The sequence below is a fragment of the Colobus angolensis genome, unplaced genomic scaffold (genome assembly GCF_000951035.1).
Source record: "Colobus angolensis palliatus isolate OR3802 unplaced genomic scaffold, Cang.pa_1.0 Scaffold126, whole genome shotgun sequence".
Lineage (NCBI taxonomy): Eukaryota > Metazoa > Chordata > Mammalia > Primates > Cercopithecidae > Colobus > Colobus angolensis.
The window spans coordinates 7,744,825-7,759,404 of record NW_012113808.1 but is presented as its reverse complement, the minus strand read 5'-3'; the positions used below and the strand labels follow the sequence as shown (position 1 = coordinate 7,759,404).

The window sequence follows — 14,580 nt, the reverse complement described above, 5'->3', positions numbered from 1 at the left end:
TCTACTAAAAGTCTCTATTAAAAGTAACAAAAATTAGCTGGGCGTGATGGTAGGCACCTGTAATCCCAGCGACTAGGGGGCTGAGGCAGGAGAATCACTTGAACCTGGGAGGCAGAGGTTGCAGTAAGCCGAGATCTCGCCATTGCACTCCAACCTGGGCAACAAGAGCAAAACTCCATCTCAAAAAAAAAAAAAAAAAAAAAGAACAGTAGGATCAGAAGTCAGATGGCTGGGTCCATGTATACCTCCACCTCTCCTTACTCCCAGTTTTCCATCTCTGTGTTTGAAAGGAAGTCTGTCTGTAAGCCTCTGCCCACCTCTGCCTGTTCCTATCCCATAGCACCAGGCTGACTTAGGCAGCCACACAGCTGGGGTGGGAGGTTGGCCTCAGTGAGCAGATGTACAGGGGCTGAGCTTAAAGCAAAAATCACACACATTTCTTGGGGGTATCCTCAAGGCCAATAACCCTCTTACTAGAGTGAAATGGAAAACCAAATGTGATTGAGCTGCCTGAGCGATAAAAGCATTTGTTGTTATTCTCTGATTCGCCCTGTTCATGGAGAGTTTAGTCATAGGAGTTTCTATTCTCAGAAACTCACAGCACGTCACAATACCTAGCTCATTTGTCCTCAAAATAATTCTGTCCTGCATAAACGGGTGTGTATGTGTGGGGGGTGGCAATTATAAGAAACCATGTGTGTTGGAATTGCTGTCAGTTCTTTGAGATCATCAGATAAAAGCTAATAAACAACACATACGTGTACAGGCCACCCCTCTAATTCATACCAGAAGTGCTGGTTGTAATCAAAGCATGGCATATTTTATTTTAAACTATTTTCTAAATAACCTTTGAAACTGTGTTGATTGTGAAAGCCAAAGATCCGACATCCTGTTAAGGAAAGATGAAAACAGGCTAGAATTAAAGAGCAACATGAGTCTGGATAAAAGCGACAGGAATTACTGTAGTACAGTAAAGCACTGGGTCATGTCAAGTTTTCGTCACATGGAGAATGGAAAGCTGCATCATAAATGCTCTCTACCTAATCATCCTGGGCATTCTCATTTTAGTGCGATGTATTGTCCTCTTGGAAGCAATAACCTCCTTTGGGTCGTGAGTAAAATAAGTTGGGTTCAGTGTTTCCATTTCATGATCTACAGAATATTTCTCCAGTGCAGCATAAGAAATAGAATATCACCCAGGAGAAGCTTTACATAGGCAGCGATAATGTGGAAAACTCTAATAAAGAGAACCCACGTACCCCAGAGAGGAGAAGCCCTCTGTGTGTGTGATTGTTGTCAGGTGAGCAGTTACGGCACACTTTGTAGTTTTGCCAATGCTTTTATGTAAATTACTTTATGAAAAATCTACAGCCCTCTGCGATGTGTGGGTATAGCCTCTGTTACTGATGGAGGAACTAAAGCTTCAGGAAGGCAAGTGATTTGCTCAAGATTGGTTATCAGTAGAGCTGGGGTTTGAACTCCATTCTTCTGGATTCAAATCCAAGCTCGCCCTCTGCACAGTTACATGTGGGCAGGCTGTGCATGCATATCTGTGGCCTGGAGGAGTGGGTGAGTAACCTTACAGGAAGGAATACCCTGCAATAAATTTGCACCTAAGCTTCCATTATTACACATACTTTTCATTTTCTGTTTGTTTTCCTCTTAGAGGTTAAATTTTCCATTCTTGATTTTAACCCAAAGAAAGGCTAAGTAAATTCCAGGGGCCACTCTCGAATAAGGGCAGCTGGAAAAAAATACACAGTGCCCACCATCTAGCTTCACAGGAGGTGGACACCTTCAGTCATGGCTAAATCTGTACAGTTTAACCCTAGGAACAATTTCCCAGAAATGAAACAGCTGCTCTTTCTGATATTTGGTTAGTCTCTGGTTGGGTCAAGTCCCTCTTGATCGAATGTTTGGAGCAGGTTTTCTCGACCTCTGTACTAAAACATTTGGGGCCAGATAATTCTCCGTGGCCGTGGGTACTGGGGAGGCTGTTCTGTGCATTGTAGAATGTTTAGCAGAATCCCTGACCTCTACCCACTAGATGACAGTAGCACTTCCCAAGTTGTGACAACTCAGAATATCTTTAGACTTTGCCAAATGTTTCCTGGGGGCAAAATCTGCTCCTGGTTGAGAACCAGTGGATTGGAGTCATCATTTGAGTTGATCAATCACTTCATGATGATTAGGCTATGATGGACAATTCAGGCTGACTTTATTTTGCTCATTAAGTTGACCAGAAGGCTGGCAATTGATCCATTGCTAAGCACTTTCCTGACACAGCTGAAATGATGTCCTTAGGGACCCCATGTGAGCATGGCTTTTGGGATGGTTCTTCCCAAGGAGGACAGCCATAAACCATGGAAAACAACCACTTGACTCTGGGTGTCCCTGGTTTGCAAGTGCCTCTTATGTCTGCCATCTGCATTTTTGTCTAGATGGTAAGGTTGAGGGAGGTCAGTTTCAGCAGAAAGTGAAAAGAGCATAGATTCATGAGGCAATCAGACTTAAATTAAAGTTTTGGCTTTATCACTACCCAGCAGTGTGATCTTGGGCATGTTTCTTGTCCTCTCTGAAACTGTCCTCTTCTTTATAAAAAGATTACCTACCTTGCAGGGTCATTGGGAGATTTAGAGACAATGTGTGTTATGGGCCCAGATGGAGCTAGGCCCATAGCAGTACTGTAATAAATGTTTTCGATTACTGTAAATTTTAAAAGAATGAATGCCTGAATGGAAAGGTAGAAAGGCCCAATAGAGTGCCTGAGGCATCTCCATGGAGGAGGGTGCCGGCGGCCATGTCTGTCGGTGGCTGATTGCAAGACTCTTTTGATGGTCCCTGAAGCCTGTGCTCATTCTCAGCTCTCTTGAGGCCCTCTTCACCTGGCCTCACCCAGTGTCCCTGCTCCTCTGACTCCTGAGGGACCTGAACATTCCAAAATAGATGTTAGGAAGATGTGGATTCATGTAGAAGGCATTGCTGGTTTTAGCAGTTAATCTTACCTGGGATGTGAAAGACAAGCGAAGTCTGTGAGCAGCAGTGATAGAAATGTGAGCACATGGGCAGGATAGGAAGGCAGTTATAGACCTGAGCAGCAGCGGAAGCCACTGCCTTTGGCCAGGACTGGAGGAGACACAACAGAACAGGACTGACAGAAGACACCACAGCCCAGTGTCCCCAAGACCAAGCTATGGCACCATCACCAATCTACAGCAAGATCTGTAGCAGGCACCAGGGAGAAAGGTCTAGACCCTTAGTAAACTCTATGGCCAGGACAGTCCGAGGTCAAGCCGTAAAAGAGGCTTTTTTGGCATCTTTTTTCTTCTCCCTTGGGCATCATGGAATCTGTGCTTGGTAAAGAACCTTGGAGATCCCCTTTGCCTTGATTTATTTGTTTCACTGGCCCTGAAAAAGGAGGTGGCAGAATCACAAAGCTGGTGGCTGAGCCAGAAAGATTGTAGGTGGAATTCAGGTTATGGATTGGGTTGGGTTCCACTTGAAGAGGGAGAACTGAGTTTGTTCCATTGAAATTTGTGGTTCTAGCCCTGTAACCCAGGACTGAGTCTCAGCCCGGTGCTCCTTCTGTTGTGTGAGGACGCCTCCTCATCCTATGTCTTATTTTTACTCGTATTGTTTCCAAATCAAATACCAACAACATTTACAACCTTTACTTTCTTATTATTTAATGCTGCCCCTGAAAGTAGTAATTTGCCACTAAGAAAACCCGCCCTGCCTTAGAATACTAAAGAAAACAAGAACTTGGCTGGGCGCCATGGCTCATGCCTGTAATCCCAGGATTTTGGGAGGCCGAGGCAGGCAGATCACGAGGTCAGGAGATCGAGACCATCCTGGCTAACACGGTGAAACCCCGTCTCTACTAAAAATACAAAACAAAATTAGCCGCGCATGGTGGCAGGAGCCTGTAGTCCCAACTACTCAGGAGGCTGAGGCAGGAGAATGGCGAGAACCCAGGAGGTGGAGCTTGCAGTGAGCAGAGATTGTGCCACTGCACTCCAGCCTGGGCGACAGAGTGAGACTCGGTCTCAACAACAACAACAACAAAAGAAAGAAAACGAGAACTAGGCAAAACAGGACCTGTAGTCAGCAATTTCACTGTATCCTATTTAAACTGAAATGGACTTTATTTTCTGCTCTGAGAACCAAAAACACCACACTTTAAAAGATGATATTTATCGTATCTTACAAGGTCAAAGCATACTTATTGTGTAAAACTTGGAAAAGGTAGAAAAGAACAAAGAGAAAATAAAAATCATTTAAAAAAAAGGTTACCCCCAAGACTCATTAGCATGTTGGTGACTGTCCTTCTAGGTACATTTAATTTTGTAACTGTTCTTTTTACTTTAACAATAAATCATGGTCATCTCTCCCTGTCATGAAATATGTTTCTACATCAACTTTAGTGCCTGTAAAATGCCATAATTTATTTTACCACTGTCTTTTGTCGGACATTTAGATGGCTTCACGTTTTGACGTGTTATGAATAGTGTCACTATGGACATTCCTGTGCATACATCTGTGCTCATCTTTGCGGCTATTTCTTTGGAATGCACTCTTGGCAGTGGGGTTGCTAGGTCTCCCCTCACTGTCAGTGTCCCTGCTCTCCAGGGCCTGTCTTTTGCATCACCTGCCTCCCCATAAAGATTCCTAAGTTCCAGAACTATCTCCTTCTGATGGAGATCTCCCGGGTGATGTGGTGCACATCATCCACACCCCTGCCACCAGTCTGCTGTCCAACAGATGGAGCTGATAACCAGTGAGGAACAATCCTCAAACTTCTAACCAGCTCAGTCCCTGATTAGACTTCTTGTCTTGCCTTATTCCTGGTTATGTCCCTTCTCCCTCCCAACCCTTGCCCACTTCTCAGCCCCATGCAGGAGACCCAGTTTGTCAGCTGGCCTTGCTAATTTCTCTCTTGACCTGGCCAGTCAGAGATCGTCCAGGTTCTTTCTTCCTACTCTCTGCCCGCTCTGTAGAGTCAGACCCTCCACAGGATGGAGAGCTTCGAGGCCAGAGAGATGCAAAACCTTCTTACTTCAGGATCCGGGGACAAGCTGCAGCTTTTGAGCAGATCCCCTCTCAGGCAGGTTCAAGTACTGACCCAAAGAGCAGGGGGGTTGCAGGGCTCTAGTGATTCTTTTATGGCCCCAGCAGACTCGAGCTGGTGTAGCAGTCAGACATTTGGTGATATCTACAAAATCATCTAGTCCAACCTCTCTTCCAACAGAACTCACACTCAATAGCTTCTTTGATGAATGAAAATCCAGACTTCTGGGAACACAACTGTGATGAGCTACTCACTACCTTCCTTCCTTCCTTCCTTCCTTCCTTCCTTCCTTCCTTCCTTCCTTCCTTCCGCTTTATTTCACAATTCTTGCCATACAAAATGAACAAACACACAAAAACCACTACTAATGCTATTCATTCATTTATTTATTCAACCAATACTTATTATTTACTATGCAGCAGGAACAGTCTAGTTGCTTTGGAAACAATCATGAACAAACTGAACAACAACAACAACAAAATCCCAGATCCCATAGAACTAACAATTAAAGACGGAGACAGGGAATAAATGAGGTAAATTGAAAAATATATAATTGTGATACATGCTGAGAAGAAAAATAACACAGAGAAGGTGCATAGGAAGTGTCAGGCTGGTGGGGTGGTGATACAGTTTTGGGTAGGGTATGCAGGGATGTCCTTTCTAAGATGGTGGCATTTGAGTCAAGCCCAGAAGGAAGTGAGCGAGCAAGGCAGGTGAGAACCTGGAGAGGGTGGAGGCAGCAGTGCAGACTGTTGTGTTCCTGGAACTGCAAAGAAGTTGTATGAGCGAGGGGAAGGCCAGTAGGAGGTGAGGTCAGACATACGGAGTTCTGGGGGGATGGGGAGATAATGATAGTTGCAAACAGGCTTGAAGGACATTTTGCTGTAAGGGAGGTGAAGGTCAAGGACTTGGAGCAGAAAAGATACATGATTATATGTTTTGGCAGGATCATTCTAGCAGCTGGGCAAGGAACATGCTGAGGGGGAATAAGGGCAGAAGTAGGCATTACTTAGTGATGTTTGTTCAAGAAATATTTGTTGCGTTCGTATGTGCCAAACACTGCATACATGATAAGGATAAAACAGGAGCTCACTCTTCTTCCCTCTGGTAGGTCACTGCAACAACTACTCCCACCTCTGTCATTAACGAGTCCTTACCCGGTCCCAAGCTCTGGGCTGAGCACACCCATCCATTATTGCATTTATTCCTCTCAGCAAACTGTAAGGTAACAACCCCAGGATATCCTCATTTTACAGATGAAGAAACTGAGGCTTAAAGAGGTTATGTAACATATCGTAAACCACACAGATACTAAGTAGGCAGCCAAGATTTAAACCCAGGACAGTCTCACTCCAAAGCCTGCAATACTAATGACAATGCTGTTGCTGGAAACTGTTTCTTACGCTGGCCTTTGAAAGTTTGCCTAAGACAGCATGAGAAGTGATCATATCTTCCCGGAAGCCACCTGGGCCGCCAGCCCTCCCCTCCTTGGGATCTGCCTTCCCACTGTATCTGAATTGAGGGTCCAACACCACTCCTCGGACCAAGGTCCAGGCGGGGAAAGAACAGAGGTCCAGCCCGACCAAGGCAAGTCACCTGGGCTCTCTGGAACCTAGACTGCTTTGCTGTAGAGTAAAGCCCTGGAATAGATCTCTACCCCTCTTTCCAACTCTGAAATCCAAGACATATGTGATTTGAGGTAATCATTGTCTTGTCTCTCATGCTTGGTTTTTGATGAGACCTTCACATTCTTTAATAAACATTTATCTGTATCCAGGAGTTATAGGAGATACAAAATGCAAAGCAAAGCCCCTACCCTCTGAGGAACGCATGACTCATGATCTTTTTTGATCCTTTTAACAATCCAGAGACATGGGCTGTGTAAAGCCACAGTGCAAAATAAAACTAGGAAAACACAGCAGTAAGACCACTATAGCTTTGAACAGTGCTGTTCACTAATTATTACCTCCCCACCCATTTTCTAACCTGACCCTCACAGCAGCCCTGTGAGGTCGACAGGGTGAGGACATTATCCCCATATCACAGATGGGAAAACTGCAGCCCAGGGAGCTATGCGATTGCTCCCGTGGTCCTCCTCCCACTAGTGTAGTGGAGCCGCTATGTTTATTGACCCCAAATCCAAGTCAACCCAACAGTCTCTAGAACATTCCAATTACCTGGCCAGTCCTTATTTAGGAGAACATCTGACTCTTTCAGAAAAGATGAAACAATTCCCCAATTTGTTGGCAGAGGTTTTCCTGAACTGGCCCTGGGGATCCAAATTGATCATGGCCATCAACACAGGCAGCAAAGACCCTTCAGAAGTGTTTTATTGACTAGCCACCTCCATCCCCCAGCCGTCCATCATCTAAAGTCTCTCCTGACTCAGTTCTCTCCCCCTGCTTGTCCTCTTCTCCTATTAGCTCTGGGGACCCAGTCCAGATCATAGCCCCAAGCTCTGTCATCCTTTTGCAACCTCCAGCCTCCCCCACCCCACCCAGCAGAGGCCTGGGAAGAAAGTCCTGGGTCCCTGAGGCTGCACCTGCAGACACAACAGATTCTGCAATGGTGAGAACATATAGGATACTGTGGGTCTCTGGGGGGTGGCGGGGGGAGGTTTTGCTGATTCTGTGCCTGGCCAGGGCACATGCTTCCTGGAATTAATATTCTAGATGGAGAAGCCTAGCAGATGCCCACCTATGGAAAACACTTCTTAAATAAGAAGAATCTCGGAATTAGGAGGCCAGCTTCTGGTTCTCAGCACTGCCCCTAACTAGCTGTGGGGCCTTGAACACGTCACTTGATGCCTCTGGTCCTGTTTTCTTCTGTACTTTACGGAGGATTTGGACAGAGACGATCAGTAAGGTCCCTTCTAGCCAGACTGTCAAGGTTCAAATCCTAGCTCTGCCACATTCCAGCTGTGTGATCTTGGACAAGTTACTTTATCTTTCCTAAGCCTCAGTATCCTCATCTATAAAATGGGCACAATAGCACCTATCTCATATGGCTGTTGTGAGGACCCAAAGATACAATGCATGTCAGCCCTCAGCACAGGGCCTGGCACAGAGACAGTGCTCAGCTAAGTAGCTGTTTCTAAGTAGTTTATGATTTGAAGCTGAGGATAGAGATGCTTATTCTGAGAAGTAGAAAGGAACAGATGGAGAAGGAAAAAGAAAGATGGGACAAAAGGAGAAAAACTGACTGGGTGCAGTGGCTCACACCTGTAATCCCAGCACTTTGGGAGACTGAGGCTGGCGGATCGCCTGAAGTCAGGAGTTCGAGACCAGCCTGGGTAACATAGTGAAACCGTGTCTCTACTAAAAATGCAAAAATTAGCTGGGCATAGTGGTGGGCACCTGTGATCCCAGCTACTCAGGAGGCTGAGGCAGGAGAATTGCTTGAACCCAGGCAGTGGAGGTTGCAGTGAGCCAAGATTGCACCACTGCACTCCAGCCTGGGCGACAGAGCAACACTCCGTCTAAAAAAAAAGAAGAAAAATTAAGGAAAATAGGGCAAAATTGGGGATGGAGAAAGGCAGGAAAAATTTGAGGGTAGAAACAGCAATAACTTCAACAGAAAAGTAGAACGATAAGCATACACCCCCAAAATACTCAGCCCCTTTCCTGCCTCCCCTTCCTCTCTGCCCCTAGCAGACTCCATGGTAGCTCCTGGAATGATGCCTTTTATAACTGTGGGACGTGTTCTTCCAGGCTGACACCTTCTCGGGGGGGTCCCTGAACACAGCACGATCTCAGCCTCCCTCCCACACACCCACCCCGGGAGGCATCCCTTTGAGATGGATCTGAGTGGTTTCCCACCTCCTTCTAGGCATGAACTGTCAGTTCAAGAAGGAGGTTTAGGGGGATGGGATGTCCCCTACCTGGGGCTTATGGGGAGACTGGGAAGGTGGTTTATGAATTGAAGCCGAAGACAACAGCCTACGTGACCAGAAAGGAAAATTCCCCTCCCTGCTAGGTAAGAAGCTTCACAGAAGCTCACCAGACTGTTGTTTTCTTTCTTTCTTCTTTTTTTCCTTTGTGCACACATAAGCTTCTAAATTTTGCAAACTGTTGCCTACCTTTGTCTCTGAGAGCAGTGGAAAATATTGGACTAACAAAAATAAGTAACAGGCAGTGGGAGAATAATAGAGAGGCCAGGTCTCCTGGTCTACTTGGCGCCGCAGGGGTTAAGCCTTTCTGTTGGTGAGGCAGCCTAACAGCAACCCCTGAGCCTGCTGACCTCTTCCGGCTCTCCTGGCCCCTCACACATGCGAACTGTGGGCATGCTCCAACACTGACAAGACAGTCTTACGCCTGAGATCATTTTCATAGCATAGGCTGCTGATTTTTCCTCCAGGTTTTTTGTCTGTTTTTTTGCCTGGTAAAATACACATAACATAAAATTTACCCTCTTAGCCATGTTTAAGTGCACAGTTGAGTGGTATTAAGTACATTAATATTGTTGTGCAACCATCACCACCATCCGTCTCTAGAATTCTTTTCATCTTGCGAAACTGAAACTCTGTACCCATTAAACCATAACTCCCCATTCCCCCCTCCTCCCAGCCCCTGGCAACCACCATTCTACTTTTTGTCTCTATGATTTTAACTACTTTAAGTAACTCATATATGTGAAATCATACCATATTTGTCTTTCTGTGTCTGGCTTATTTTACTTAGCCTAATGCCCTCAAGTTTCATCCATGTTATAGCATGTGTCTGAATTTCCTTCCTTTTCAAGGCTAAATAATATTCCACTGTACGTGTCTGCTGCATTTTGCTCATCCATCCATCTGTCGATGAGTGCTTGGTGCTTCCACCTTTTAGTGATTGTGAACAGTGCTGCTATAAACATGGGTGCACAAATATCTCTTAAAGACGTTGCTTTCAATTCTTTTGGGTATATAACCAGAAGTAGAATTGCTAGATCATATGGTAGTTCTAGTTTTTGTTTTTTTTTTTTTGAGACGGAGTTTCACTCTTGTTGCAATGGCACGATCTTGGTTCACTGCAACCTCCCCCCCAGGTTCAAGTGATTCTCCTGCCTCAGCCTCCCAAGTAGCTGGGATTGCAGGCATGTGCCACCACACCCAGCTAATTTAGTATTTTTAGTAGAGACGGGGTTTCTCCATGTTGGTCAGGCTAGTCTCGAACTCCGGACCTCAGGTGATCCGCTTGCCTCAGCCTCCCAAAATGCCAGGATTACAGGCATGAGCCGCTGCGCCCGGCCAGTAGTTCTATTTTTAACTTTCTGAGGAACCACCAGACTGTTTTCCACAATAGTTATACCATTTTACCTTTCCACCCACAGTGCACGGATTCTTCTCCACAACCTCACCAACACCTTTGATTTTCTGTTTTTTTAACTAGTAGCCATTTCAATGAGTATGGGGTGATCTAAATTTTTTAAGAAGCAAAACATACCAAAACTAGGATTTCAAAAATTGTAAATATAGAATAAAATAGACTATTTTAAATGTGACAAATTAACAAATTAATTGTAGACTGCTTATATAAGTTCTTTCAAAGATAATTTCTATTTATTTATTTATTTTGAGACGGAGCCTTGCTCTGTCAACCCAGGCTGAAGTGTAGTGGCATGATCTCAGCTCACTGCAACCTCGGCCTCCCACGTTCAAACGATTCTTCTGCCTCAGCCTCCCGAGTAGCTGGAATTATAGGCACCAGCCACCACACCAGGCTAATTTTTGTATTTTCAGTAGAGACAAAAGTTTACCATTTTGGCCATGCTGGTCTCGAACTCCTGACCTCAAGTGATCCACCCACCTCAGCCTCCCAAAGGGCTTGGATTACAGATGTGAGTCACCGCGCCTGGCCTTCAAGAATAATTTATTTTATTTTATTTCATTTTTATTTTTTGAGACGGAGTCCCACTCTTGTTGCCCAGGCTGGAGCGCAGTGGCGTGATCTTGCCTCACTGCAACCTCCGCCTCCCAGGTTCAAGGGATTCTCCTGCCTCAGCTTCCTGAATAGCTGGGACTACAGGTGAGCACCACCACACCCAGCTACTTTTTGTATTTTTAGTAGAGACCGGGTTTCACCATGTTGGCCAGGATGGTCTTGAACTCCTGACCTCGTGATCCACCCGCCTCGGCCTCCCAAAGTATTGGACGTACAGGCGTGAGTCACTGCACCCGACCTCAAAGATAATTTCTAAAGGAAGAAAGGGAGATAGAGAGGGGAAGATAGAATGAGAGAAGAAAAATTAAGAAAGATGAGGTCAGATGGCAGGGAAGGTGGAGAAGCTTTGCAGGCAGCATCTGGAATACTGTTTTTGGAAATGTGAGGCCAGGCCCCGCGCCTTCCTAATGCACCCCATCTTTCTGCTGGCTGCCGTAGGTCCGGATATATGGATTTGCTTGGGGACATTGCTTGCCTTCACAGGGAGCCTCTGTGCTAGGCAAGGACACAAAGACGAGCGCTGCACAGTTCCCTATTTGGGCCAGAAGGTCAAAAAAGGGGGTGGGGTGGGGGGCACAGGCAGCTAAACTGGCTCTGCCTCCTGGGGCCAAAAGGCCAGCTTCCTCCCTGGGCCTGGCTGCCCAGAAACCTCGGCGCGGGCACAGGTCAGAGGCCGAACTGGGTGGTATTCAATCTTGGGTTTAATGCATTTTAAAAACTGCTTTTGAAGGCGCAAATGCATCATAGTTCTTTCATTTCAGGGAAACCGCCTGTGAGAAAGGGGGAGGTGGGGAAAACGCTGAGCCCAGGAGGGGGCTGCCCTGGGCTTTTGTCTGACAAAGCCGCAGCTCCTCAGCAGCGGGGCTCTTGCCCTTTGAAAACCAATGGGGCAGGAACCCTTCAGCCTCCTTTCTGAGAGCCAGTCACATCACATTTTACAGGTCTCAGAAAAGAGAGCCAAGTCCCTGCGCTATGTCACTCTGGGTTTGCGTCCCACGTCTCTGACACCCTGTTTTTCTGAGCAAACAGCCTCTAGGTGAACAACAGTATTTTACTTCTCTCATCACTGAATAGGGTCAAACTTCCCATGGAATTCCACTACCAAACCAGATGAATAGAAAGAAAACTGAGAGACTACTAAATAGACAGGGCATTGCTGCTGTCTCAATGGGAGTGTCACCTACCCACAAAGCAGGCAGGAAATCTTTAATTAACCCTGTTTCCAGACACAAAAGCCCTCAATAACATTTCATCCTATTTAAATAAATATTTTCAAAGAAGGTGATGTAGGAACACTTATTTTTGCTATTGGAGTATTAATTTAATATCATATGTAGTTTAAATTATCATATAAGAACCTATAAGCAGAGTTTGGGGTGGGAAAGTGGGGTTGGATCCTTCTAGGAACTCTCCTTTATCTCTTTCATTTTTATTCCACTGTGACACTTCCCTCTTGGGAAAATCCTGCCCTGGATTTTTATTAGTCTTTTGTCTGCTGTTGGGTATTAAAACCTCACAAATCCATTATGTGCTTCTCGGCGCTGCCTTTCAAGTTGCCTCGCCACGAGGTGTGGACTAATGAATCAAACGGTAAGGGAAGCAGCTGCCCTCAGCCCTCTCAGAAGAGGCTGGGCCCACAGCCATCCTTCAGAAAATCCTCTTGGCCGGCCCTCCCTGTGCTCACCTCACCCTTGCTTCCCTGGGTTTTTATTCAGAGCTGTCTGAGTGACAAGAACATATTCACATACGTGGCATAAAAACACGCATGCACGTGCTGAAAGGGAAATACTTGTTTGGCTCCATCAGAGGGAATATTTTTTTCAAAAATATCTCAATATTGTCATTATATCAACTGTTAAAGATTCTCTGATTGACTAAAACTTAATCAGGCTTCCAAACTTTCTCCTAGGCCCATCCGTGTACTTTCTTGCAAAATCCAGGTTTAGCAAAGAACTCTGCCAAGTTAGTTGAGCACAACTCGCTCACGACCCTCAACCCTCAATATCTAGTCCCCCTCGGTGTCAGATCAGGGTCCTCATCCTCCTCCATCCCCCGAGTGAGGTCTGATCCCCCTGGCCTGTGTTCAGCTAGAGTCCTGTTAAGTTGGTTTAGCCAGAATCCCTCTCACTCCTGATATTTCCTTTTGGTAATTTTCTATCCATTGGCCCCCTACCCTGCTCCTTGGCATAAATGCCCACTTGCTGTACTTGGAGTTGAGCCCAATCTCTCTGTCCTACTGCAAGACCCCATCGCAATCGTCCTTATACCTGTCATGACAGTTTTGAATGAAGTCTGCCTTACTGTGCTTTAACAGGTATCATTGAGTTATTTATCTTTAACACATCTTAGCAGTAAAATTATCTTTAAAATTTTCTTAGAATGTATGATCATCATCTCTTATAGCTGTATCCTGATTTCTACTTTACAAAGAGTACTCATATTATCATCTCATTTGTGCCTTTTAACAAACCTTTTGGGGTAGCAATTGTTATTTCCATTTGACAGCTGGAGAAACTGAGGTTGAATGAGTTCCTCAGGGGGATACAGCTAGAAAGTAGTATTGTGGGGCTGGCACACAGTGGCTCATGCTTGCAGTCCCAGCCGTTTCGGGGCTGAGTGGGGAAGATTGCTTGAGGCCATGAGTTCGATACTGACCTGGGCAACAAAGTGAGACCCCCCCCATCTCTACAAAAAAAAAATTTTTAAATAAATTAGTCAGATGTGGTGGTACATACTTGTAATCCCAGCTACTCAGGAGGCTGAGGCAGAGGGATTGATTGAGCCCAGGAATTTGAGGCCACAGTGCACAGTGATCGTGTGCCACTGCACTCCAGCCTGGACAACACAGTGAGAGCTGTCTCAAAAAAAACAAAGTTGGCTGGTGGGACTAGGACTCACACTTCTCACTGCTAGCCTGGTGCTTATTCTTTTTGATCATGCTGGTGTGTCATGAAATGGCACTCAAAAAGTGTCGTTGGAATGGTGGGTTGTGCCTGCCTCATAGACTGAGATTGGAGCCCACTTTAGTCAGTGCCTCCAGTAAGGTTCTACGGTTTAAGCATTGGATGGAGGTGCCAGGCTGTTGCTACCAGTGGGTCCTGGGACCCACCTGCACCTGCTCCCTGGCAGTGTGGGTTCAGGGACGCCCACCTGGAGGAATGGGCATCAGCTGGCCTGAACCTGCCAGCCATGGAGCTGCCTTTTCTTCCTTTCTTTTTTTTTGAGATGGAGTCTTGCTCTGTTGCCCAGGCTGGAGTGCAGTGGTGCGATCTCAGTTCACTGCAAGCTCCACCTCCTGGGTTGAAGCAATTCTGTGCCTCAGCCTCCCAAGTAGCTGGGATTACAGGCGTGTGCCACCAAGCCCGGCTACTTTTTGTATTTTTAGTAGAGACAAGGTTGCACCATCTTGGCCAGGCTGGTCTTGAACTCCTGACCCTGTGATCCACCCGCCTCAGCCTCCCAAAAGTGCTGGGATTATAGGCGTGAGCCACCGCACCCAGGCATTTTCTTTCTTTCTTTCTTTCTTTCTTTCTTTCTTTCTTTCTTTCTTTCTTTCTTTCTTTCTTTCTTTCTTTCTTTCTTTCTTTCTTT

The 14,580-nt window shown here is 45.9% G+C and overlaps 1 protein-coding gene across 5 annotated transcripts in view; it reads left to right on the top strand.

Moving 5' to 3' along the window:
* CD247 (CD247 molecule) overlaps window positions 1-14,580 on the top strand; it is an 88,556-nt gene that overhangs the window by 17,311 nt on the left and 56,665 nt on the right. The gene's annotated exons all lie outside the window — the stretch shown is intronic.